Here is a 24,269-nt window from a genome sequence, read left to right on the forward strand (position 1 = left end):
AATAAAATATTTGCAAACCAAATCTGAGAACACATCAAAACAATCATCCATCATGATCAAGTAGGCTTCATTCCAGGGATGCTGGGATGGTTCAATATGGAAATCCATCAACATAATCCACTATAAAAAATACTTAAAGGAAAAAAAAACACATGATCATTTCATTAGATGCTGAGAAAGCATTTGACAAAATTCAACACCCCTTCATGATAAAAGTCCTGGAAAGATCAGGAACTCAAGGATCATACATAAACATAGTAAAAGCCATATACACCAAATAAGTAGCTAACATTAAACTAAATGGAGAGAAACTTGAAGCAATCCCACTAAAATAAGGGAGTAGACAAGGCTGCCCACTCTCTCCCTACTTATCGAATATAGTACTCGAAATCCTAGCCAGAGAAATCAGACAACAAATGGAGGCCAAAGGGATACAAATTGGAAAGGAAGAAGTCAAAATATCACTATTTGTAGATGATATGATAATATACTTAAATGACCCCGAAATTTCCACCAGAGAACTACTAAGCCTCATAAACAACTTCAGCAAAGAAGCTTGTTATAAAATTATCTCAAACAAATCAGTAGCATTCTTGTACTCAAAGGATAAACAGTCTGAGAAAGAAATTGGGGAAATGACGCTCTTCACAAAAGTCCCAAATAAGATAAAATACCTCAGTGTGACTCTAACCAAGCAAGTGAAAGATTTGTATGACAAGAACTTCAAGTCTCTGAAGAAAGAAATTGAAAATCTCAGAAGATGGAAAGACCTCCCACATTCATGGATTGGAAGGATTAATATAGTAAAAATGGCCATTTTGCCAAAAGCAATCTATAGATTAAATGCAATCCCATCAAAATTCCAACTCAATTCTTCATCGAATTAGAAAGAGCAATTTGAAAATTCATTTGGAATAACAGAAAAACCCAGGATAGTGAAAACTATCTTCAACAATAAATAACTGGGGGAATCACTGTCCATGACCTCAAGCAGTATTACAAAGCAATAGTGATAAAAACTGTATGCTATTGGTACAGAGACAGGCATGTAGATCAATGGAATAGAATTGAAGACACAGAAATGAACTTACACCTCCACTGTCACTTGATTTTTGACAAAGAAGTTAAACCAATCCAATGGGAATAAAAGATAGCATTTTCAACAAATGATGCTCATTCAACTGGAGGTCATCATGTAGAAGAATGCAAATCTATCCATCTTATTGTCCTGTACAAAACTTAAGTCCAAGTGGATCAAGGACCTCCACATCAAACCAGATACACTCAAACTAATAGAAGCAAATGTGGTGAAGAGTATCGATTACATGGGAACTGGCGAAAATTTTCTGAACAAAATACCAATGGCTTATGCTCAAAAATCAAGAATTGTCAAATGGGACCTCATAAGACTGATAATCTTCTGTAAGGCAAAGGACACTGTCATTAGGACAAAATAGCAACCAACAGATTGGGAAAAGTTCTTTACTAATCCTATATCTGATAGAGGACTAATAATCAAAATATACAAAGATCTCAAGAAGTTAGATTCCAGAGAGCCAAATAACCCTATTAAAAATGGGGTACAGAGCTAAACAAAGAATTCTCAGCTGAGGAATATCAAATGGCTGAGAAGTACCTAAAGAAATGCTCAACATCCTTAGTCATCAGGGAAATGCAAATCAAAACAACCCTGAGATTCCACCTCACACCAGTCAGAATGGCTAAGATTAAAACCTCAGATGACAGCAGGTTCTGATGAAGATGTGGAGAAAGAGGAACACTTCTCCATTGTTGGTGAGAGTGCAAACTGGTACAACCACTCCGGAAATCAGTCTGGAGATTCCTCAGAAAATTAGATATTCTATTACCTGAGGACCCAGCTATACCTTGAGCATATACCCAAAAGATGCTCCAACATAAAACAAATACACATGCTCCACTATGATCATAGCAGCCTTATTTATAATAACCCAAAGCTGGTAAGAACCCAGATTCCCTTTAACAGAGGAATGGATACAGAAAGGTGGTACATCTACACAATGGATTACTACTCAGCTATCAAAAACAATAAGTTCAGGAAATTCATAGGCAAATGAAATGAACTAGAAAATATCATCCTGAGTGAGGTAACCCAATCACAGAAAAACACATATGTTATGCACTCACTGATAAGTGGATATTAACCCCAAAGCTCGAATTACCCAAGATACAATTCACAGACCACATGAAGCTCAAGAAGAAGGATGATCAAAGTATGGATGCTACACTCCTTCTTAAAAGGGGAAACAAAAATATTCATAGAAGGGGATATGGAGGTAAAGTTCGTACCAAAAACTGAAGGAACGGTCGTTCAGAGCCTGCCCCACATGTGCCCCATATATATACAGCCATCAAGACTAGATAAGATTGATGAAGCTAAGAAATGCATGCTATCAGGTGCCTGATATAGCTGTTTCCTGAGAGGCACAGCCAGAGCATGTCAAATACAGAGGCGAATGCTAGCAGCAAACCATTGAACTGAGAATGTGATCCCTGTTGGAGGAATTAGACAAAGGATTGAAAGAGCTGAAGGGGTTGCAGTCCCATAAGAAAAACAATGCCAACCAACCAGAGCTCCCAGGGACTAAACCATTATTCAAAGACTCAAAGACTGATCCATGGCTCCAGCTGCATATGTAGCAGAGGATGGTCTTGTTGGGCACTAATGGAAGGAGAAGCCCTTGGTTCATCCAAGGCTGGAACACTCAGTGTAGGGGAATGTCATGGTGGCAGGAAGCATGATAGATGTGGAGGGGAACACCCTTATAGAAGAAGGGGAGTTGGATGGGATAGTGGGCTTATCTCTGGGAAACCTAGAAAGGGAATAACATTTGAAATGTAAAATTTAAAACATCCAATGAATGGAAAATAAGGAGGAGGAGGAGGAGGAGGAGGAGGAGGAGGAGGAGGAAAGCCAGAAAAATATAGTTCTGATGAGATGACATCAATCTAGGAAGCAATATCACTGATTCTTTTCATGAAATACTAAATAATTCTGTAAACAGTTTGAGTCAGATCCCTGGGTTCTTCATTTATAGGCAGTAAGCATGTGATGAAATTGGGAACTTCTCTATGACTCTAGGCCATGTCTTAAAAAATGTTTCACATTTAATTGAAAAGATAGAAGTTCAAATTGTCTCAGTGATAATCTTATATGACATATAAATTATTATAACTTTATAGATGAAACATAAATTGTAAATGTCAAAACTTGATGGGTTCTGTGCCAGAATGAACAAGAAAATGTATTCCAGTGATTTGGGGCAGTAACTATTCACATGTGTTATCACATATGTTTAAGATTTTTGGGGACACCATATCTATTAGAATAATATGAAGGTTAAACTCTTATTTTAATTGATATTTATCAGGCTTTAAGAAATCATAGTTATTTAGATCTTTGAGAATTAAAGATCTAAATAACTATGCAGCTAATAATAGAGTGACATGGTATACTTGAATCTCAAATTTCTAGTCTTTGCCTCATAATTAATCAATTTAAGTATACTATGGCTTAGAAAGTAATATAGATACACGAAATTTTTGAAATCACCCCTTAAAAGTCAAAGAACAATTCATGATTCAAATTGAAGTTTAAATTTTATTGAGCAAAAAATAGTATTTTTTGTTAAAGAGCTGGAAGTGGGCTATTAAACTATTTGATATACTTGGTTCTGGATAGCTACGGCCTTTCCTTTGTCTATAAAAGCATGTCATTCTCAGTATGTGTCCAATATGATCTGAGTTCTTTTACAACCCAATTGATAACTGTCACAGAAGAGGAAATATAGGCATGTATAAATAACAGTCAAACATTCTGACATAGTGGCTTGAATTTCAGGTGATCCTCCAAAGCTTGTCAGTTTACATGGCATCATGTATGGCTTCTCATTACTTCCTATTAAATGCTAAGGAAAATTAGAAAAAAAATATTTATAACCAAAAGTAAACAGCAAAACAAGTAGCCAATGTTGTAGTATAACTATATATAAGTAAAAACACATTGGTGTGTATGATACATAGCTACTGTGAAGAAATGAGAATTCCTTGTTCGCATGTTTTAATATATACAATGCCATGAATTATAGCTATTTGAATCATTATAATGTACCAGCACTGGACAGATAGCCCAAGGAAGTATATTTGCTGTATAACTGTAAGAAGAGCAATACATATCCATGTACCAGTGTAAGCTGGGTATCTTCCTTGTGCTTCTAAACCCAGCTCTGTGGGAGAGCCAAGAGGGTCCTTGAGACTTACCAATTTCCACTCAAATAAATAGCAACGATGGAGCTGGGAAAGATCCTTTTGAACGATAAAGTGGATAGTGATACCGAGGGATGCCCAAAGTCCACTTTTGTCCACCACATGATACATAAGCATATGCATCCAAACTCAAGTGACATATAGATAAATTAATAGATAAGTGAATAAATATTTAAGAACAATAAAAGGAATGTACCATCGCTGGAGAACACCTGAGGGAGGGGCTCTGATAGTCCCTAACTTCTGATAGACTGCCATTGATTCTATTATTGTGTATCCAGATGCAAGGCAATAATGCGCCATGCTATTGACATCCTTCGCACGCAAGCAGCACGGAACACACTGTAACTAATACACCGTCTAATGCTAAGACATTGTCTTGTTCATCTCGCCCATCTGACAAAAATCATCGAGCTCTTTCATAGGTAATTTGAATACAGTACCCCAGAATTTGTCTTTATCAAACCAACAGATGTTATACCTAGAAACATGAAACTCTAGTATATGTTGGGAGACTGAGCAAAACCGTCAGCTGTTTGCCCATGAAAATGTATGCTCCACGGAAAGTTGTTTGCTCATTCTAATAAGAGACTCAGCGTCTGCTGATATTCATTGAGAACAATGGAAGGAAGCGAGAACAATTTAATATGTTTCTCTTGGATACACCTACTTCTTCATTCCTTCATGTGAGGTGTGCTGAAAAAATTTAAGATATCAAGCATTACTTTAAAATATATAACGATGATAGAGAATGGAGTTTTAAGGTGCATTATTTGCTCAGCATTTCTGAGACGCTCAGTTATCTTAATCTCCAGCTCTGGTGGTTGTAATAAAACGTCCTCTAAAGACTCAAATATGTGAACACTTAGTTCCCAGTGCACGGCAGTTTCTGGACGTGATACAGTCTTGCTGGAGTAAATACATTAATATGGGTTGCCTTTGAGAATTCATGGCCTTGCCCTCATAGATTACTCTGTGTACTTTCTTCTTGTGGTTAAGGATATGATCTCTCAGCTTCCTGATTCTTGTCAACATTGCCTGCGGTCTGCTGGTATGCCTCCCCACCCTGCGAGTGTCATCCCTCTAAAGTCATAATCCAAAATAAACTCTTTCTTCCATGGGTTTCTGTTAGTTATAGTAGTTGAGCACAGCAGGATAAAAGTAATTAATACAGCAGAGCAAAATAGAAACATCTATGCATATATATATGCATATGTGCATACATGCATATGCATATTTATATCAAGATGTTTAACCAATGTTTTATTGTGATTTTTAAAAAAAATTACCACGCTTGTTTTATTTTTTTTATACTTGGCTATTTTTATATGTATGGATTTTTACTTTCATGCATGTGTGTGCACCATGTGTATTGAGTGCCAGCAAATATCAGAAGATATATAATCACCTGGAAGTGGTGTTACAATGACAGGAGGCACTGTGTAAGTGTTGCAGAGGAAACTACGTCCTCTGTAAAAGCAACAAGTGCTCTTAACCACTGGGATAACTCTCTAGTCCCAATATTTTATTTTAATAGTGACTATGGAATGCTAAAAATTGAAATAAAATAAGAACAATATGCTGATAATTCCCCAGATTCATATCTTTATTTTATATTTTCCTGCTAGTCCCAAATTTATAACCAATTGCCAGCCGACATTGACTGATGTATAATTACATCATGGTTAGTGCCAAGGTGTTGCTGAAACAAATGCACAAAATTACAACCTTATCCTGAACCTGTCCAGTACTATCTGGTAATCTCATTTAGCTTTCTTAGCAACCTTCCAAAGACATAATCTCAGGCCCCACCAAAATTCTGTATTTGAAAATTGTGAAGCCACAATAGTAATGAAACAAAACAACCATCAACAGTGAGTCATGCCCTCATTCAGGGAGTCAATCCTGTCTTGCTTTCTGCAACTTTCTCTAGGGGCCTACACCTATGCTCTCAGGTGTGTCTTGCCCTTCCATATAAGGGTCTGACTTTCTCTTAACCCTCTTGTTTTGAGTCTGCATTAAAATATCTTTCTTAAACACTACACATGCTCCACCTGGAGCACAGTGAAAATGGTCAATGGACTTAGAACAGAAAAGATACTAACAGGTATATATGCCAGATTCAAAATTGCCGCTCAGAGTAGTGAGGCTTTGAAATGGGCAGTAAGAGGCTAATGGTAAAGAAAATGCATTAGTTACTGGCCAGCACTGACATTAAATGCCTGCATTCTTTTGGTACCAAGAATGGCTGAAGGGCCAGGGGGTCCAGATACCTGAATGCTGTCTGGGTCTTGTCTACAGTCTGCTGCAAGGGCTGCCCTGGTTTGTTCTAAATGTGTCCCTATTAGCTTAGATGGGGTGGCACATGGCAACATGGAGCTAGGTTTTATTTCTCAAACATCTTTTTCACTACCATGAATTGTATGCCTTGATTTATTCAATTAGTAGTTATTTGACAGCTTCTTAATATAATATATACCTCTAAACCAATTACTGCCTGTGGCATACTAGGAAAATGATAAAGTCCTTGCTTTCAAAGAATTCTTTTTCCATTACGACCTTTTTAATTTATTTTTTTACTTAGTTCTTTTGCCTTTGTACATGTGTATATGAACTATATGTGTATGTGTTCTATGTGCAGAATTTGGGGCAAAGGGAATTGCCAAGTGCCGTTATCACTCTCAGATTCATTTCTTTGATCCAGGGCCTTCCGCTGAACCTAATTTGAGGCTGAGATCCAACCAGCCCCTGCTGTCCCATCTCTACCCCCTAAACTGCTGGTGTGGGAGGGATGTTTGCTGCTACTGGCTTTTTGCTGGTCCTGAGGATTTAGACTGAGATCAGTACTCTTTCATAGCCATTATCTTTAACCACTGATCCATGTCACCAGGTCTGTTAATTGTAACTTGTAAATGTGCCTACCCATACGGCATAAGAGTTTAAAGTATCATTTTTAGCTTGAAACCAGCTCATATTTATTCATGTTTGTATATCATTCTTAAATGAAATGCTCTTAACAGGGATTTCAAAATGGACTGAGGAATAGTACAGTAGTGAACAAGATTAATCTTTCAGTTATAAACTTTAGTTGTAGTATTAGGTTATTCCCAACTCTAAGTGACCTTACATGTTCACATCTGGAAGAGATACTGGACCGTTCTAACACAATCTCTTCATTTTATATGTCTAGAAGGTTGTGATGCATGTAAAGACCGTAGGTTATGTAAATTCTAGCTGGAATTAATGTAGGACTCTCCTGATCGTTAAGATGAGTAACTGTGCTCTCTCTCTCTCTCTCTCTCTCTCTCTCTCTCTCTCTCTCTCTCTCATGTTTTATATAGATCTTTATTTAAGTTATATTTAATATCATATTTTTGCCATTCTCTTCACATTAAAGCATTTGCCATATTTCTCTGGAAAGAAAGAATAACCTATTTACTTGTATGTGTTTTAATGTAACACATGAAAAGGAGCTCTTGAAAAATATTGACATTACTAAAGGTGATTGAAAATGAAGAAAAAAGTTAATCTATAAATGTAAACCCGAGAAATCAAAGTTTGTAGTTCAAAAATCACATACCATAGATCTTCTTTCATCAAAATACTGGGCAGTGAAATCAACATAAAGTATTCCCTTATCCTTTTTGATATCAAAACTTATGTTTTGTAAACATGTTGGGAAATCAATTTGCTGGGGAAGGTGAAGGCTTCTCTTGGTTGGTTTGTGCTGATGATGGTAGTGTCTGACTATGGGCAACTTTACACAATGAGTGATGTTTCTTTGCCTTCCATGAGAACCTTATGTTAAGGTTTTGACTCTGTTCCTTTAAGTCTGTACTCCTGCATCTTTGTTCTCAGTGTCTCCCTTCCCCTTACATTGCTATCTGAGAGAAATCACCTTGATATGAAGCTTAATGGCAGTCTGGTATGTGAACAAAGTACCAAAATTTTTGCATTTGTAGACTGTTTCCTTATCTCTGTTTATCTCTTGGTTTCGCGGAGCAAATTTACTTGCTTTTTCCTCAGAAGCTTCTATCGTTAACCTCATGTAGAGGAAATTTCTCCCTCTTACTGCCTGAACAGAGTAGTCGTCAGTATCCTTCGCTATAGCTCAATTTGACCATGAAAAGTAGTTTTCACTGCAGAATCTTTTGTGGATTCTAACCTTAGTTGATTCTTCGACATGGAGAATCTTAGAAGCCACAATGGAAGTTTTCAGTATCCTTCTTTGTAGACACTGAAGAGATGAGGTATTCATGGATATACATGGAGCTTTTCCAGTGAAAGTGTATATGGGTGACAGACTGACTATGCCTAGGATATAAAAGTTGGTTTCCATTTTCTTGTTGTTCTCAGCTATTGCCTAGTATAAAAGGCCTTTAATTCACCCACACTCAAGGGCATACACTCTTTTGAGCACTTGGATCACTTGAGTAATAAAAGACTATTGAGAAAAGAATGTACTAAACTAACAAGTCATAGGCAGTATTTCAAGTAGTCTCACATCTGTGGTATTAAAAAATATCTTTCTTCTGTACCAACCCAAATTTTGTGTTTTAAAGAATTTCTATTAAAGAGTCTATGATGCTCTGGTAGTTCATTTTTGCTTGTTAACTGTTACTTTCCCACAGGTGAAAACTGTTGCATGTAGTTTTGTCGTTACCACCCTTTGCTCTGAGACCAGCCAAGCTATCAACCCCTACCTGGCTTCCCTTTTGCTCTACCCACCTTTAGCTCTGAGGTGACCACATTACAAACTCCTTCCCAGCTTCCCTTGAATCCTTGGATAAAGGACACACACACACACACACACACACACACACACACACACACACACACACACACACACACAGGCTTTTTACAACTTGCCTACTTGGATCAATTGCTAGGCACAGATATCTCCCGCCTGGAAAAGTGTGCTCTTGCCAATTTATTATCTCCATCTCTCCACCTACCCTAAACTTAGTGGCTAGTCCGACTTAGCCTCTGTCAAGCTTCTTTGGCCACCTGCCTGTAGTAGTTAGTGGCCTTAGGCCTCAGCTCCTCCCAACACCTCACATGATTGCTATGTTCTCTCTCCAATATGGAAACTCCTCCCTCCTTCCTTGCAACTCCCTTTTCTTCCTGGGACCCGAAGTCCTACCTGTACCTTCCACCCAGCAAATGGCCTCCGTTTTTGTTTTTTTTTTCTGACAAATCAAGAACCAATTGGAGAACAAGATCTTAGTATCAGAACTGCCTTCAGTTTCCCTTCAGAAAATTTTGATCTCATATCTGGATTTTAACAGAGGTGGTACACACCTCTCCATGCATACTAGGTTATCCTGAAGACAAATGGATAGGTATATCTTTTCTCAAATAGTATTTGTTGACTCTTTTTCTGGCAAGTCTTCTCTAGCAGCTGTTATGATCTGTCTGGCAGATTTTCTATAGTCTATGTGTAAGACGCTGTTCAAAGGAACATATCTATAGTTAGAACCCAAGAATGGACAAGAAGCCTACCAATATAGAAACTTTATACTTTCCCACTTTTTCTTTTACCTAAAATTATTACAGCTCCTCACCATTCCATATTAGATTTCTGCTCCCTTCAACTGTGTTAGCATCTTTAGTCATTCTCAGCAACGTTGTCCTTTCAAAGGGATTTGAAAATCTCTTAATCAGCCACCTGTGTCAAACCGTTTAATTTTTTATGTATTTAGTATTACCTGAGTAATGTTAACTCATACCCATGGTGATGAGGTTATGATCTGGTTGGTAAAGAATGGTAACTGGGATTTACACTGTTCTTTAATTTTCTCCTCAGAGTTGAAAACAAAAGCTGTTGAAATATATTCTTTTGTTTTGTTTTGTTTCAATATAGACATTAAACCAAACAATCTCCTAAAACTGGAAACAGATAACATTGATGTTGATTCATAGGCAGCAATATTGGCCATATTCTGGAGATCACACACAAGATGTGCAGAATGCCTTTGAAAGAGGAAATATGGTCCTTCTTATTCTTTCTCTGAACCAAGGGCAGTGAAGGGTAGAAACCCAGAATGCCTTCAAAAACAAGAGCTTGGTATCCTTTCTGAATTCTGTGAGTTCTCAGGCAACTGAATCAAGCTGACTATTTAAAGGTGGAAGAGAATAGAGAATGTCAGGTCCAGCTGCATTCTTCTAACTAGCCAGGCAAGGAATGTGGCTGTTTACTGTGGGATGATGTCACAGGTGAGGCAGGTACAAGATAGAATTAGTCCTGTCATTGGACAAGAAGGAAGGATGGGCAGGAGAAAAGTTTGAAGGAAGAGGAGGAGGAGAATGTTGGTGGAGACAATATGGAGGCTGATATTAAGATTCCACGCTGTAACTTTACAGGTAGTTATAAATGTTCTTAAGGGATTGATGTGTACAGGGAATTGTATGTTTAGGTGGGCAATTATATCTTATCAATTGGGCCAAATTTATTGTGTGGTGTGTTCTTTCATGTAGCGATTTAAGTGTAAGGGAGTGTGGGACGGCTGGTCTGGTCCACCATGGAGTTGGGTTGTGTGCTTCTGGCAAGATATCTAGCAGATATCTTGGGGCACTGGGGTACCGGACCTAGTGGGGATAAAAGATACCCTTTTATTTTTTTTATATTTTTACAACAGTTTACCCTATATGGACATCCCATAAGGTGGTTGGAATTAACCAGACCTGCTAATGCTCAAAGCAAATGATACCTGAAGTGGAGGCTATGTTGGGTAGTAGCACTGGTGTGAGTCCTAAGTCAAAGAAAGAGGAATAAATGAGTTTTAGGTCAAGGTGGAATACAGAACGAAACCTTTTCTCTCTCTCTCTCTCTCTCTCTCTCTCTCTCTCTCTCTCTCTGTATGTATATATATGTGTGTGTGTATATATATATATATATATATTCAAAAGATATGAAGGGTATTTAGGCATCTTGATATGTCAACATCACAATTGACTATGGTTAACTTTCCTTCATTTTTCCAATTGTCATAAGATACTGTTAACATTGCCATGAAAATATTTTATATAAAGAATATTCCTTTTTATATGAAGCTTATGTGGGCCAGTATCTATTTCAATGTCATATCTTTGTTTTTGCTGTCCTGGGTACTATAATGCCTCATGTGAAAACTCCATTATTGAGTCAAGCAAGCCAAACTAGAAAGTCAAGCAGAAAACTTGGAGATAAAAACCAAGAAGGCTTGATCAGTGTGCTTCTCATACATCCAAGGTTCAAATCCATCCAAGGAGTCTTTGGCTCCCCATTCAATCATTGATCAAAAGAATGTTCCACAGACATGTCTGCAGGCCAATGTAATGGAGACAAACTCTCACTTGATATTCCTCTTCTTTGGTGACTCTACTTAGGGACAAAATGACAAAAATGAATCACCACCTTATTGTCTACATACATACATACATCTTATTGTCTAACACAAAAGTGGTAAATGATTCACCTATGAGCCAAGTCAGGCAAGTCTGCCTATGGACCAGAGAAGATCCTTCATCCCTGTGTCATTCTGCCTGTTGAGCAATTCTCTAGCCTCTGCCAATAGCAGTTCAGAGCAGAAAAAATATCAGCTTTTTGAAGCTAGGAATTTGCAGAAAGTAGAAGAATAACACATGCTAATTATGACTAGACCTTTAGTGAGTCTATAACTTTTCAAGGATTCTCACTTAGTATCACAGCCAAGTCAGGATTAAATTCAAGAGCAAAGATGGCCTGGAATTGAAAGACAAAGAAAGCAAGAGAACAGGAAGAAGAGAGTAGGTTGGAGCCATTCATTCCTGATACAGGAGCAACATTAACACAGCTGTTCCTTTGTTTCAAATAAAGTTTGGTCCTACTTCAGTGCAAATTGATTGCTACTCTAGTGACATGCTCCATGAATACAGCAACAAGAGCCTGACATTAGGAGTAAATTTGGATGCTCTTAAAGAATTCAGACACAGGCTAGAGGTATTCAAAAAGTGAATAAAGACCTTTTGGAAAATTGGTGGTGAAATATTTGGGATAAGAAACCCTCCTAGTAGCAAACTTACTCTTTAACTATTCTGTCCAGTAATGATGATTACATGCCATGTTTTACAATTAATTACTTGTGTCTTTCTCATTAAGGTTCTCATGAAATATACTTATTGACAAATCACTTTTGTTTCCTTCTCTGCTGTGCCCAAAGGTAATTTAAACTACTTAGATTGGTTGGGGATGAAATCCCTGGGTGAAATAGGAAGGCATTCAATAAAAGGTAATTATCCAGAAAATAACATTATCTAAGAGTAAATAGTAGGGCAAAGTTACAAACACAAGACCTATGTTGGTGGTAAAGATTGTGGATAACTTTCTTCAATACGATTAGAGAAAGGAGAGAGGAAATGTAAACATATTGGGACATAACAAAGACCGAAGCATAAAAGGTTTAGAAAGTGGGTACTGAACACCAAATCATGGGTTTGGCTCAACTTTTCCTGGAAAGGAGTGGAATGCAACTTAAGTTGGGCTATCATAATTTCCTCCTCCAACTACCTAACTCCTGACACTCAATGCCTTAGTGTGACATATTTAACAAAATTTCTAAGAAAAACACTAGGCATTAGATATTAGTAATTTATCATTAATCGTTGTTGAAGTAAGAATGAATATATGAAGGAACTGAGAAATGTATGTTGCTAGAACCTGGTATTGAAGGCATTGCTACAGTTTAAGCAGAAAAAAAATATTGAAACTCTGCCTAGAGTGACACAGTTGTATATGTAGCACACTGAAACTAAATCAGAACAGACCATTAAGCACACCACTCTGTTCTCTCTCCAGGTGCATGATACTTCATAAAGACAATATTCTCCCATTAGAAGTTGGAAGCGCTACATCTTGATTAAGAAATAGTTATAATTAATCCAGGTAGTGTAAGGCTATCTAATTGTGTACAATGTCAGAGTCAGGGTAAAAGCATGAGAAGGAGGTTAAATATAAATCTGAGTTTTCTGCTTGGTTGGAGAGGTGGCATGGTATTGACCACCTCAGGCTGTCTTTGTGGTGTTCATGGTTTCTCTCTTGCTGGGTTATAGTTCATGCATTTCTTCTTTCTCCATGCTTTGAGAGAAGGGACAGAGGAGAAAATGACTGCATGGTATACAGTCATGCAATTTCAGAGTGCTGTTCTCTATATTTATAGTGAGTCTTTTGCATTTAATTTGTAAATCAATAGATCAAATCCTCTTTTATTTCAATTATGCAAGCTTTTAGCTAAAATATATGTTGCATGTATTTGATTGTTTTTCAGAGAAACCATGTTCATCGCTAAAGAAAAAAAATGGTTTGATAATTTGCAACTGTGTAAACTTCATACATGACATATATCCATACACTGATTTTAGATCAATCACAGGCAGAGGCCGCTGAGTACAGTCTTTGAATGCACATGTTGCAATTATTTCAGATTTTCTTAATGTATTTTTAGTTTAAGTATTAAGTTCCTTTTGGCAAAGTGTGAAACAAATGCTTTCTAACAGGAAATTATTTGAGAATCAATTATTAATATGTACTTGCCTGTGTTCATTATGAAGATAGTAAGCCCTTCAATAACTTAAAATCATTTGTCATTCTGTTAATACAATGGCACATATATTAGGAAAAATAGCAACTTAATGGGTTTGGGGAATTTTTTTGTCTATTAGGTCATTCATTTGTGCAAAGCTTATTTTCCAATTCACTTTGCTGCATTCAGAGACCTTGGAGATCTGAAGGGAGATTTCTCTGAGAATTCTTTGTAATCATATTAATGTCACATTTCAAACACACATATCAGTAATATTGCCAAACGGGTTTCTTTTTGCAGTTTGATTTGCAGAGATGAAACAAAAATTAAGTGACAAAGACAGTTGAAAATAAGACACTGTTTCTTCAAACGCTTAAAAAACTATAAAAACCTATAATAAATCGTCTTACCTTTCTCCACTTAGCAGTGTGACTTTGAGCATTTACATTTCTAGATGGCATCAGTACAGAATCTAAGCATCCCTTTGAAATCAGGTTTCTCCCTGGCCTGTCAGATTCTAAGGAGGGAGAAAAAAATGAGCTAGCTGAGTGGAATGAAATCTGAGGATTATGGGAAGTGTAGTCAGTGGCAGTAACTCAGTTTTGTAAGGAGAGGAACAGACTATCATTTGAGATGCAGGAATCTTAGCATCTGAACTCACTTGGCCTGATCTATTGATAGTATAAGTGCCATGCCTGGATAAATAGGTAATATATAAATAATATATATAGTAGGCATCTTGGAAAATGATTTTGCAATTCTTCTACTGTCATCTGGAATCTATAAGCAGCTTCTTACCTTGGGTGAAATTAAGATGTTTTATTTCTTCTTGACATGATATTGCAGTGGACTTATTTCAGTTCTCTAAATTCAACCTAGAGAAATTCAAAGAACATTAAAAGTCTAGTTAACTTCTATCTAGATACACAGTGTGTTTTATTTGACTTACACTGTATGTCAATTTATATATATATATATATGTGTGTGTGTGTGTGTATATATATATATATTCACTTTACGTCCCACTCATTGCCCCCTTACAGACACCCATTTTCACAATTATTTCCCTCATTCTCCCTCTCCTTCTTCTCTGACAAGGTGGAGACCTTCTGTGGGTATCCCCAAACCCTGGCACATTGCACATCAAGTCTCTTTCTGGCTAGGCATATACTCTCCCACTGAGGCCAGACAAGACAGCCAAAGTAGAAGAACATACGCTACAGACAGACAACAGCTTTCAGGATAATACCTCTCCCAGTTGTTCAGGACCTACATGAAAACCAACCTATACATCTGCTACATTTGTGCTACAAGGGAGTAGAGGTAAGGGGTTAGTGGGTGAAGGAGGTGGGGCTAGTTCCAACCTGTGATTGTGGTTCGGACTCTGAGAGCCCCAGGGGTTCAGGTTAGTTGACTCTCCTGGACTTCCTGTGGAGTTCCTTTTCCCTTCAGGGCCAGCAATCCTACCCCGAAATCTTCCATAAGAGTCCCCAAGCTCCATCCAGTGTTTGGTTGTGGGTCTCTGCATCTATCTGAGTCAGCTGCTGTGTAGAGCCTCTCAAAGGGCAGCCATGCTATACTCCTATACTCCTATTTGCAAGAATAACAGGATATAATTAGTAGTGTTAGGTATTGTTGCTTGCCCATGGGATGGGTCTCATGTTAGGACAAATATTGTCTGTTCGTTCCTTCAGTCTCTGCTCCATGCCCTGTCCCTGCATTTTCTTGTAGATACAGATACATTTTTGGTGGAAAGTTCTGTGAAAATTTGTTTTTGTATTTTAAACAATTAAAGCATCACAGATCAAAGCACTTTTCTTTTTTTATATTTTTGTTATCTTTTAAAAAATATTTATTTAAATTTATTTCACACTCCAGATTTTATTCCTGGTCCATTCACCGAGTGTTCCATATCCCATACCTCTCCCGCCCCCACGCTCTTTGCAAACCCATCTTCACAAGAGTATCCCTACCCCACCCACCCCACCAAACTTCTAAACTTCTGGGGCCTCCAGTCTCTTGAGGGTTATGCATCTTCTCTGGCTGACCCCAGACTTGGGAGTCCTCTGCTGCATATGTGTCAGGAGCCTCATCTCAGCTGGTGTGTGCTGCCTGGTTGGTGATCCAGTGTCTGAGAGATCTCAGGGGTCCAAGTTAGTTGAGGCCGCTGGTCCTCCTACAGGGTTACCCTCTTCCTCAGCTTCATCCAGTTTTTCCCTAATTCGATCAAGGGGTCAGTAGCTTCTGTTCATTGGTTGGGTTCATATTCATATATGACTTTTTCCTTTATTTTTTGGTCTTTTGGAGGGCAGCCATGGTAGGTCCCTTTTTGTGACTGTCCCATAGCTTCAGTAATGGTGTCAGGTCTTGGGGCCTCCCCTAGAGCTGCATCCTACTTTGAGCCTGTCTCTGGACCTTACTTTTTAAATATATTGGTAGAAACCTCAGGTCACCAGCTAGGTAGAGAGATCCCTGTTAAAGGTCTCAAATATTACCTGACATTATTCAGATCTTACGGATTTGTGTGACTCGAGGCCTGTGTATATAATCTCAAACATTTGCTGTATAGTCCCAAGGATAACAGGTCAAAGACAGATGAGAAGTAAAAGGATAAGGGGGTTAAAAATAGCCGAGGATGGTTTGGCTCAAGACTTATGAATTTTCAACCTTTTCACATTACTGAGCTCTAATCAGATAATCAGTATTATAGCAGGTCCAGTGTAAGACATGGCTTCTATCTGGGAGCATTTGTTCATAATTCCTTCCTAGCATTCACTATTCCATCCCCCAATCCTATTATTATCATTATACCTTTGGTCTGATACTACAAATTTACTTCTGCATATCTGTGATATTGTTTCTCTACTTTTGTATGTGCTGTTCTACAATTTATTCTCTGCTTTAATTTGTGAACCACTTTGCCACTGCTTCAGTGAAAACTGTGATCTTTAAAGTAGCTCACGTAGGGCCCTTAGGTAGCACAAGACATTAGACTTTTAAAGGGAAGGGATACAGCTCAATAATAAAATATTCACATAACATCCAAATGACCCTCAGTGCAGTCACTAATCCTGTCAAACACAAGCATTAATCACGTTTATAGGAATCAATTATCTCATTCAAGAATAATTTGCAATGGTCATTTCAAAATTGTAATTGGGGTCAGACCAAATGGAGGCGTGTACAGCACGACTTCCTGTGTCTATGTTTTCTTAGTTTGTCACGATGTACTCTGGTACCGATTAATAAACATTTCTAAGTAAATGGGTATACCAATCACTTCCTTGAGAGTTTCTATTTTGGATCTACTTTATTTTCAGTATAATAAAAGTTTATTAGAACTGCACCACATAAACCATTAAATCTAATTACCCAATCATAGTGACTAGGTATGCTTCTCACAAGCCAGTACTCTTCTGCCTATAGGAATTGATCTTTTGCCAGAAATTTACCACTGAAATTAGTTTAATGCCCTTTCCCAATTTATAAAAGACTTCCTGGTAGAGGAAGAGAATAGATTGTGATAATAAGAACAGACTGTGGTTAAGGCAGAGATCATGGGGGAAAATAGGTTCTGATCATTGCCCTGGATGAGCAGTTTGTTTGTGGAAAGAGGTGTCATTGTTTCTGTCAGCAGCAGTCTTGCCATGGCTTGAAGCCAGAGAATAATTCTCCGAGACTCTTGTCCATGCCCAGATGCTTTCTGTGCTATGAGTTGTAACTCTGGTTCATGTGCAGAAGTTCTGGTCCATACACAGTGACTCTGGACCATGCATAGAGACTCTGGTCCAGGCAGAGAGATTGATGTATAGAAGTGCTTCCTCACACATAGAGGCTCTGATTCTTACATAGATTCTTGCTTGTTTTGATATGCAGGTTCCTGTTCACACAAAGAGGCCTGGTTCATTTACAGCATCCCTGATTCACATAGAGAGGCTCTAGTTCATGTCTTGTTTTTGTTTTTTTCTTGTATCTTTTGACAGCAATCTAATGAGCAAAGTTGACTGGAAGCCATGCATGTCTGGGCTGGACCCCCAGTGCAGTCCTTAGGATGGTGAGGTGCCTAGCCAATTGGTGCTCTATTATTGCAGTGGCAGGACCATCAACCCCACCTTTCCTGTTTCAGACCAGTCAGTTCAAAACTCAATCTACTTCCTTTATAGGGAAAAAGTCCTATCAACCCCCAGGCAAAGCTCCTCAGTGGTAACTTGTAGTTTTGATCTTTTCTACATTCTTTTCTTTCTAGTGTTCCTACTGTACAGGGACAGACTTACTTTCTCTCAGCGAACCATCCCCTTGCTTTAGGCTCTCTCGGGATAATAAAGCTCCACTTCTTCTTTTACTTTTTCTTTTCTTTTATTGGATATTTTCTTTATTTATATTTCAAATGTAATCCCCTTTCCTGATTTCCCTTCTGAAACTCCCCATCCCATCCCTCCACCCCCTGTCTCCAGGAGAATGCTCCCCCACCTACCTTCCACCCTGACATTCACATACACTGGGGCATCTTGAGCCTTCATAGGACCAAAAGCCTCTCCTCCCATTGAAGCCTGACAAGGCCTATCCTCTGCTACATATGCAGCTTGAGCCATGGGTTGCTACATGTGGACTCTTTGTTTGGTGGTTTAGCCCCTGGGAGCTTTGGGAGGGGTCTGCTTGGTTGCTATTGCTGTTCTTATGGGGTTGCAAACCCTTCAACTCCTTCAGTCCTTTCTCTAACTCCTCCAATGGCAACACCGTTCTCAGTCCAATGGTTGTCTGCAAGCATCTGTCTCTGAATTTCCCAGGGTCTGGCAGAGCCTCTCAGGACACAACTACATCAGGCTCCTGTCAGCATGCACTTTTTGGTATCCCCAATAATGACTGGGTTTGGTGACTGCATGTGGGATGGATCCACAACAACATCTGGTGTCACCTGAAATTTTATCTTAGTCATTCTTACTTATGTGAGGTGGAACCTCAAGGTTCTTTTGATTTGCATTTCCCTGATGACTAAGGATGTTGAACAGTTCTTTAGGTGCCTCTTAGCCATTCGATATTCCTCAGTTGATAGTTCTTTGTTTAGCCCTATACCTCATTTTTAATAGGTGATTCTCCGGAGTCTAACTTCTTTAGTTCTTTGTATATATTGAATATTAGCCCTCTAAAAAATGTAGGGTCGGTAAAGTTCTTTTCCCAATCTGTTGGTTGCTGTTTTGTCCTATTGCCTTACAGAAGCTTTGTAATTCTTTGAGGTCCCATTGGTCAATTCTTGATCTTACAGCATAATCTCACCCTTCATTGTCCATAAAATCCATTAAGTTTTTAAGGAAATGACTCAGAGCTACTGACAAAGCTTTGCTATCTATGAAACCCTATTCTGAGGGTTAAGTCTACCTGAGATAAGAAAGTCTCCACCCTCTTCCAGGACATCATTTTTTCTGTTTCAGTAGGCCTTATCTTTGTCCTTTTCCCCAACTTGAGGCTCTATCTATCTAAATGTAACTTCTTTTTCCTCCCAGTCTTGAATAAAGTTTACTTACTAGGAATCCCATCCAAACTATCCATTTTTACCCCTTTTTGTTTATTATTTTATAGACAAACTCAAAGTTTCCAAAGGACACAGTACTTTGATGAGTTTCTTTTCTCTAATTATGTCCTGAAAGATCTTGTAGGCTTTGATTTTTCACAATCTTCTTTAATGAGTGTTTTTAAATGTTTTAACCTCCCTTCTACTCCACCACCCACCAGATGTAATGGAAAGGAAAATATGATAGGGCAAAAAGGAGATGCAGAACTATTCAGAAATAGTTCTTTTGGGTGATTCCAGTAATCTTTGTCAGGAATTCAGGTCATGTGAATCAGTAGCTGTAGCTTGATAGACTCACAAACACCATTCACAAATCACCATTCTGAATCAATTCTTTCCATCCAGAACAAACCTCAAGTCTCTGCCAATCAGCCTGAGTCTTTTGAAGCTTCAAGAAGCCACTAGAACATCACCAGAAGTTCTTTGGTACATTTCTGTTTATGAAGCCATGACAAATGATGATCAGAGAAGAAGGCCAGGTGAACCAATGCCAGAACCTCATCAGAACACCAAGGTCAGCAAAGCCCAACAATGACCTGCAAAGAGTGGCAAGGCAAACCAATACCACACAGCATTATCCACTGTCTGTTGAGTTATATTTATACCCTTGCCAGATATCGCATGTTCTCTCAAGCATACACTCTAGCAAAACATCACATGCAGCATTCATTTCCAGGTACCACATGTCTGTTCTCAGCAAAACAGTCTCTGATGTGTCAGCTTTAGCGAAAATATCCTCTCGGAAGGTTTCCAGAAAAAACATCACATGACAGAACTCCAACAAAACTGGAAGTTTCTACTTCAAGATCTATTAAGTCAAGAGGTTGTGGTTCATTGATCCATCAATCAATCTTTTAATTTTCTCTTCTGCCTAAAAAGCAATATATCATGTTCTGAAATTCACTGTTGGAAAAAAAGGGTAATCATACTATTATTTCTATAGATACTGACTTCTTCAGTAGACAGCCACAACTGAGGTCACATGCTGTATTTGTGTGTGTTTGCAGAAATAATGCAGAATTAAAAGGAAGAACCTGGTTTGCTTTAGCTGGTAACTGGTAACCTTACACTCCAGTACAAATGAGAAATCGGCAATGCTTCATAGCTCTTCCTCCTCTCCTGCTTTTCTTGTGTACATAGAGTATTTATACATCATCTACCCTTAATTTTATGATACAAGAAAGTATATATCCTGCCTAACATGGTTAAGCCAAGAAAAAAAATGGCCCATGTATTATTTCCTCTTCTTCAAACTAATGAAGTCGCTGTACTCTGGGCAGAATTTAAGCATTTGATAAAAACGTGATTTAAATGTGGAATGCTAGTCTCTAGCTGGAAACTGTTGACTGAGAAATTTGTACCAAGGGCCACCACGCTGGAGTCTAGCACCTTCCGACAGAATTCAGGCTCTGGCACATACTGTCTATGCATAGTGAGAAAGCAGGTGAATCCCTGTGTCTGAATTTCACATGTTAACTGGGGAAGATAACAGCATTCAGCTCTATGCATCTTTGAGGATTAAACTTAGTAATTGCATTCACATTATCAGAAAAGTGTCTGGTGCGTGTAAGCGTAGCGTTGTCCTTAGTCTTCTCTCTAGCATCTTTATTTATTTTAAGGACGATTATGGAAATAATGAGCAGAGACAAGCCGGTGCCACCTAAGGATGAAGTGTGAATAGCTTGTTACTTGGCACATACTTCGCTCTTGTTCTTCTTTCAGCTTACAAACACGTCCTCTGACAAACGCTGAAATCTTCACACCTTATCTGCATGTGTTTGCCTTTAAAATTCTTATTTCATCTCAGCATTGAGTTCATTTCTTTGTAATCCTTTTCATGTTTTCGTGTCTGCTCATTGAGTTGTCTGTTAATAATCAGCAATTAGCACTTCCAAATATATCTTTTCAAATGCAAACACTGGAATTATTTGAATTTAAAAGTGTCTAAAATAGAGACCATTATGAAGGAGACTGCTTTTGAAAACTGAATTTGCTTGCATTTAAAATTTATTTTCTGCATGAAGTCACTATTCTTTGGTATTGGTTTTGCTGTTAGCTTAAGGATTGGACCATAGACATGGTGTAGTTCTGAAATGACTTAATTCTAACTTCTTCCCCATACCTGAAAGAATTCTCTGAAAACTAAATGTTCCTAACAGTTATTACTTAAGTAAATATGGTATGACCAATGGAGGTGTAATAATTCAGTAACTGTAGAGAAGTTTAAAACATACATGAGAATAGTTTCTAAGGGCTACCATTAAATGTTCGACCGTGTTTGAAAAAAAAAAAAAGCATGTCTTAAACTTACTTAAAAACTATTTTATTTTGAGCAGAAAAGACCTTAACTTTAAAAGGTATTTCACAGTTGTTTTCCTTTAGACAAGAAAACAGAGAACTATTAATGGCATTGCATTTTGTGATATTCCCTGGTTACCAAGAATCTCTAGAGCAAAACTTCAGTTTAGTCAATCAACTACACTAAACACTCATTAGCTTGAATTACTTTTTAAAGCTGACTTTATTATTATACTTCAATTTAAAGCTCACTGAATTTTAGAAAGGGAAGAGAATGTATTCTGCAAATCAATAACAACTTGAAACTATGAAACTCACAGTGAAAATATTTCAGACACCTTTTCTTTCATCGATAATATGGTAATGTCTGTTGACATCAGTAGAATTTACAGGTAAGACAACAGAATAATAGATACACTACAAAGAATACATGCCTTCCAGTCTCAGAATGAAATACCCATTTTTAATGGCATTTGGAAAAGAGTATGAAATAGAAGACTAATGTATGGAACAAATTACTCTGGCGTTCTTAGAATAAAAATGCTATACTAAAAATTTCACTGTGATGTTTCATAAAATTTTCATTTTCTTTCTTATTGATTAGGCATGGGACACCAGTAGTAAAGTTTTAATTCATATCATTCAACTACATGGCTTTTAAAATTAGAATATTTATTTATTTAATATACATATATATGTCGGTGTGTATGTGTGCGTGTGCATGAGAGAGAGAGAGAGAGAGAGAGAGAGAGAGAGAGAGAGAGGTAGAGAAAGAGTGGGTTTTTGTGAATTATCTATCCTATAGTTGGAAGGCCTCAGCTTCTATTTGGCACATCCCCTCACCCAGAGTCCCAGTCTCTGATGTCTGTTCATTGTTTTAGCCATGCCTGAATCCTAGTAGAAGGGGTATCCTTGTTACTGTTTTATCCTGTAACTTCTTTGTAGTGAGTTTTTCTAATAAATTATCTTCAACTTGAGCAAACCATCTGTTCCAACTGGGGTGTCTATGGATATATTTATCAATGAGAGAATACTTCAAGAAATTCTCACCCATTATGCCCATGAAGTATATTTTATATGTATGTGCTGGCTTTGAGGAATGCCTGTAATTTAATGTAATGTTAAAAAAACAATTCCCACCAAAATATGCCATTAATTAAGTGAAGCTATATGAACAGCAAACAACTGAAAACATGAAACCTCAAGGTTTTGAAAGAACCTAGAAGTCTATTAAGAACCCAGTACCTTTAAGCTAATGTGTTTGGCAAATTGTAAAACCTTACACCATACTTTTAAAAATGGTTGGCAAACATCTATGCAAAGTGTTCTATTACATTTATAATAAGAAAATATCAATAAGACAATGTGTCATCTTATATATGTCTGACTGAAACTTTAAAATACAAAAATATACACTGTTAGAGAGGATGTGGACCAAAGATAACTCGTGCCGATAATAAGGGTATCAATAGGTGGTCCTGAGGAATGTCAAGGCAGATACTCAATGTAAGAAAGAACATGGAGTGGAATCCACAAAGTAAGTGATCTCTCTCCCCTTACTCTTGCTCTTGTCCCGTACCCCAGCTTGCTTTCTTCTTCTTTGTTGTATACCCAGGCCCTTCTACATAGGGATGGTCCCATCTAAAGTGGGGTGCACGATTCAACATCTGTTCTGCTCTAGAGAGCCTATTGTCCGTATGCTTAATGAAACATGTAAAACACTGTTCTAAAGAATAAAGAGATAACTTATGTGAAATCATAAAACACAGTATTTACTGTCAACTGTTTCAAACAAATGAGTATAACTACCTGCAGTTATATCAATTTATTACATCTGTATTATATCTGACCAACATAATAAGAAACAGTTTAACGGCAAATGAAGTAATTTTTTATTACCTATATACATTTTTGTTACATGTAAACTAATATTGACTAGGGATAAACATTTAAGTCCTATGATTGCAAAGAAAATGACAATGATAGGCTGTAAATATATAAAACAGAGATAAATTCTGAAACAGTGTAATTTGGCATTAAGAAGGGTGGTACTGCTAGTTCAACAGATAAAGTTATATATGTTACAAACCTATTATTTACCTCTCATTTTCAGTCATTATATTCTATCACATGTCTACATTGTAGGTCAACCAAAGGGTTACATTGACATTCAATATATTAGTTTCCATAATTCTGTATAAAATATTTAACTAAGAATAAATACAGATGGGTGTGTTTGTGCATGTTCCAGCACTCTGGGAGAAAGAGGCAAGAGGATCTCTATGAATCCAAGGCCAACCTCATATGCATATCCAAGCCACTCAGGGCAAAAATACATTTGACTTCATTAGTTGCACCTGTATCTACAATATCACTACTTTCGCTTAAACTTTGGGAAGTTACTTTGTACATTGTTTAAATTTTCTATATAAACATCCACATTGGACAAAGACAGGCTTATCAGATCTGAGTATGTTTCTTTTGTGTTTCTTTCCGGGGTAGAACCTCCAATACAATGGCGCCTGAGAGTGGTAAGAGAACGCATGCTGCCTTGTTTG

The 24,269-nt window shown here is 37.7% G+C and overlaps 1 long non-coding RNA gene across 2 annotated transcripts in view; it reads right to left on the reverse strand.

Annotated features, from left to right (window-relative positions):
• The window catches only part of LOC120093567 (uncharacterized), a 193,688-nt gene extending 179,314 nt beyond the window's left edge, over positions 1–14,374 (reverse strand). For both annotated transcript variants that reach the window (XR_005486885.2, XR_005486884.2), the window contains exon 1: positions 14,255–14,374. This is a non-coding gene — a long non-coding RNA (uncharacterized LOC120093567). The remainder of the gene's footprint in view (positions 1–14,254) is intronic.
• Between the last annotated feature and the right edge of the window lie 9,895 nt (positions 14,375–24,269).

The sequence above is a fragment of the Rattus norvegicus genome, chromosome 7 (genome assembly GCF_036323735.1).
Source record: "Rattus norvegicus strain BN/NHsdMcwi chromosome 7, GRCr8, whole genome shotgun sequence".
Taxonomy (NCBI): domain Eukaryota; kingdom Metazoa; phylum Chordata; class Mammalia; order Rodentia; family Muridae; genus Rattus; species Rattus norvegicus.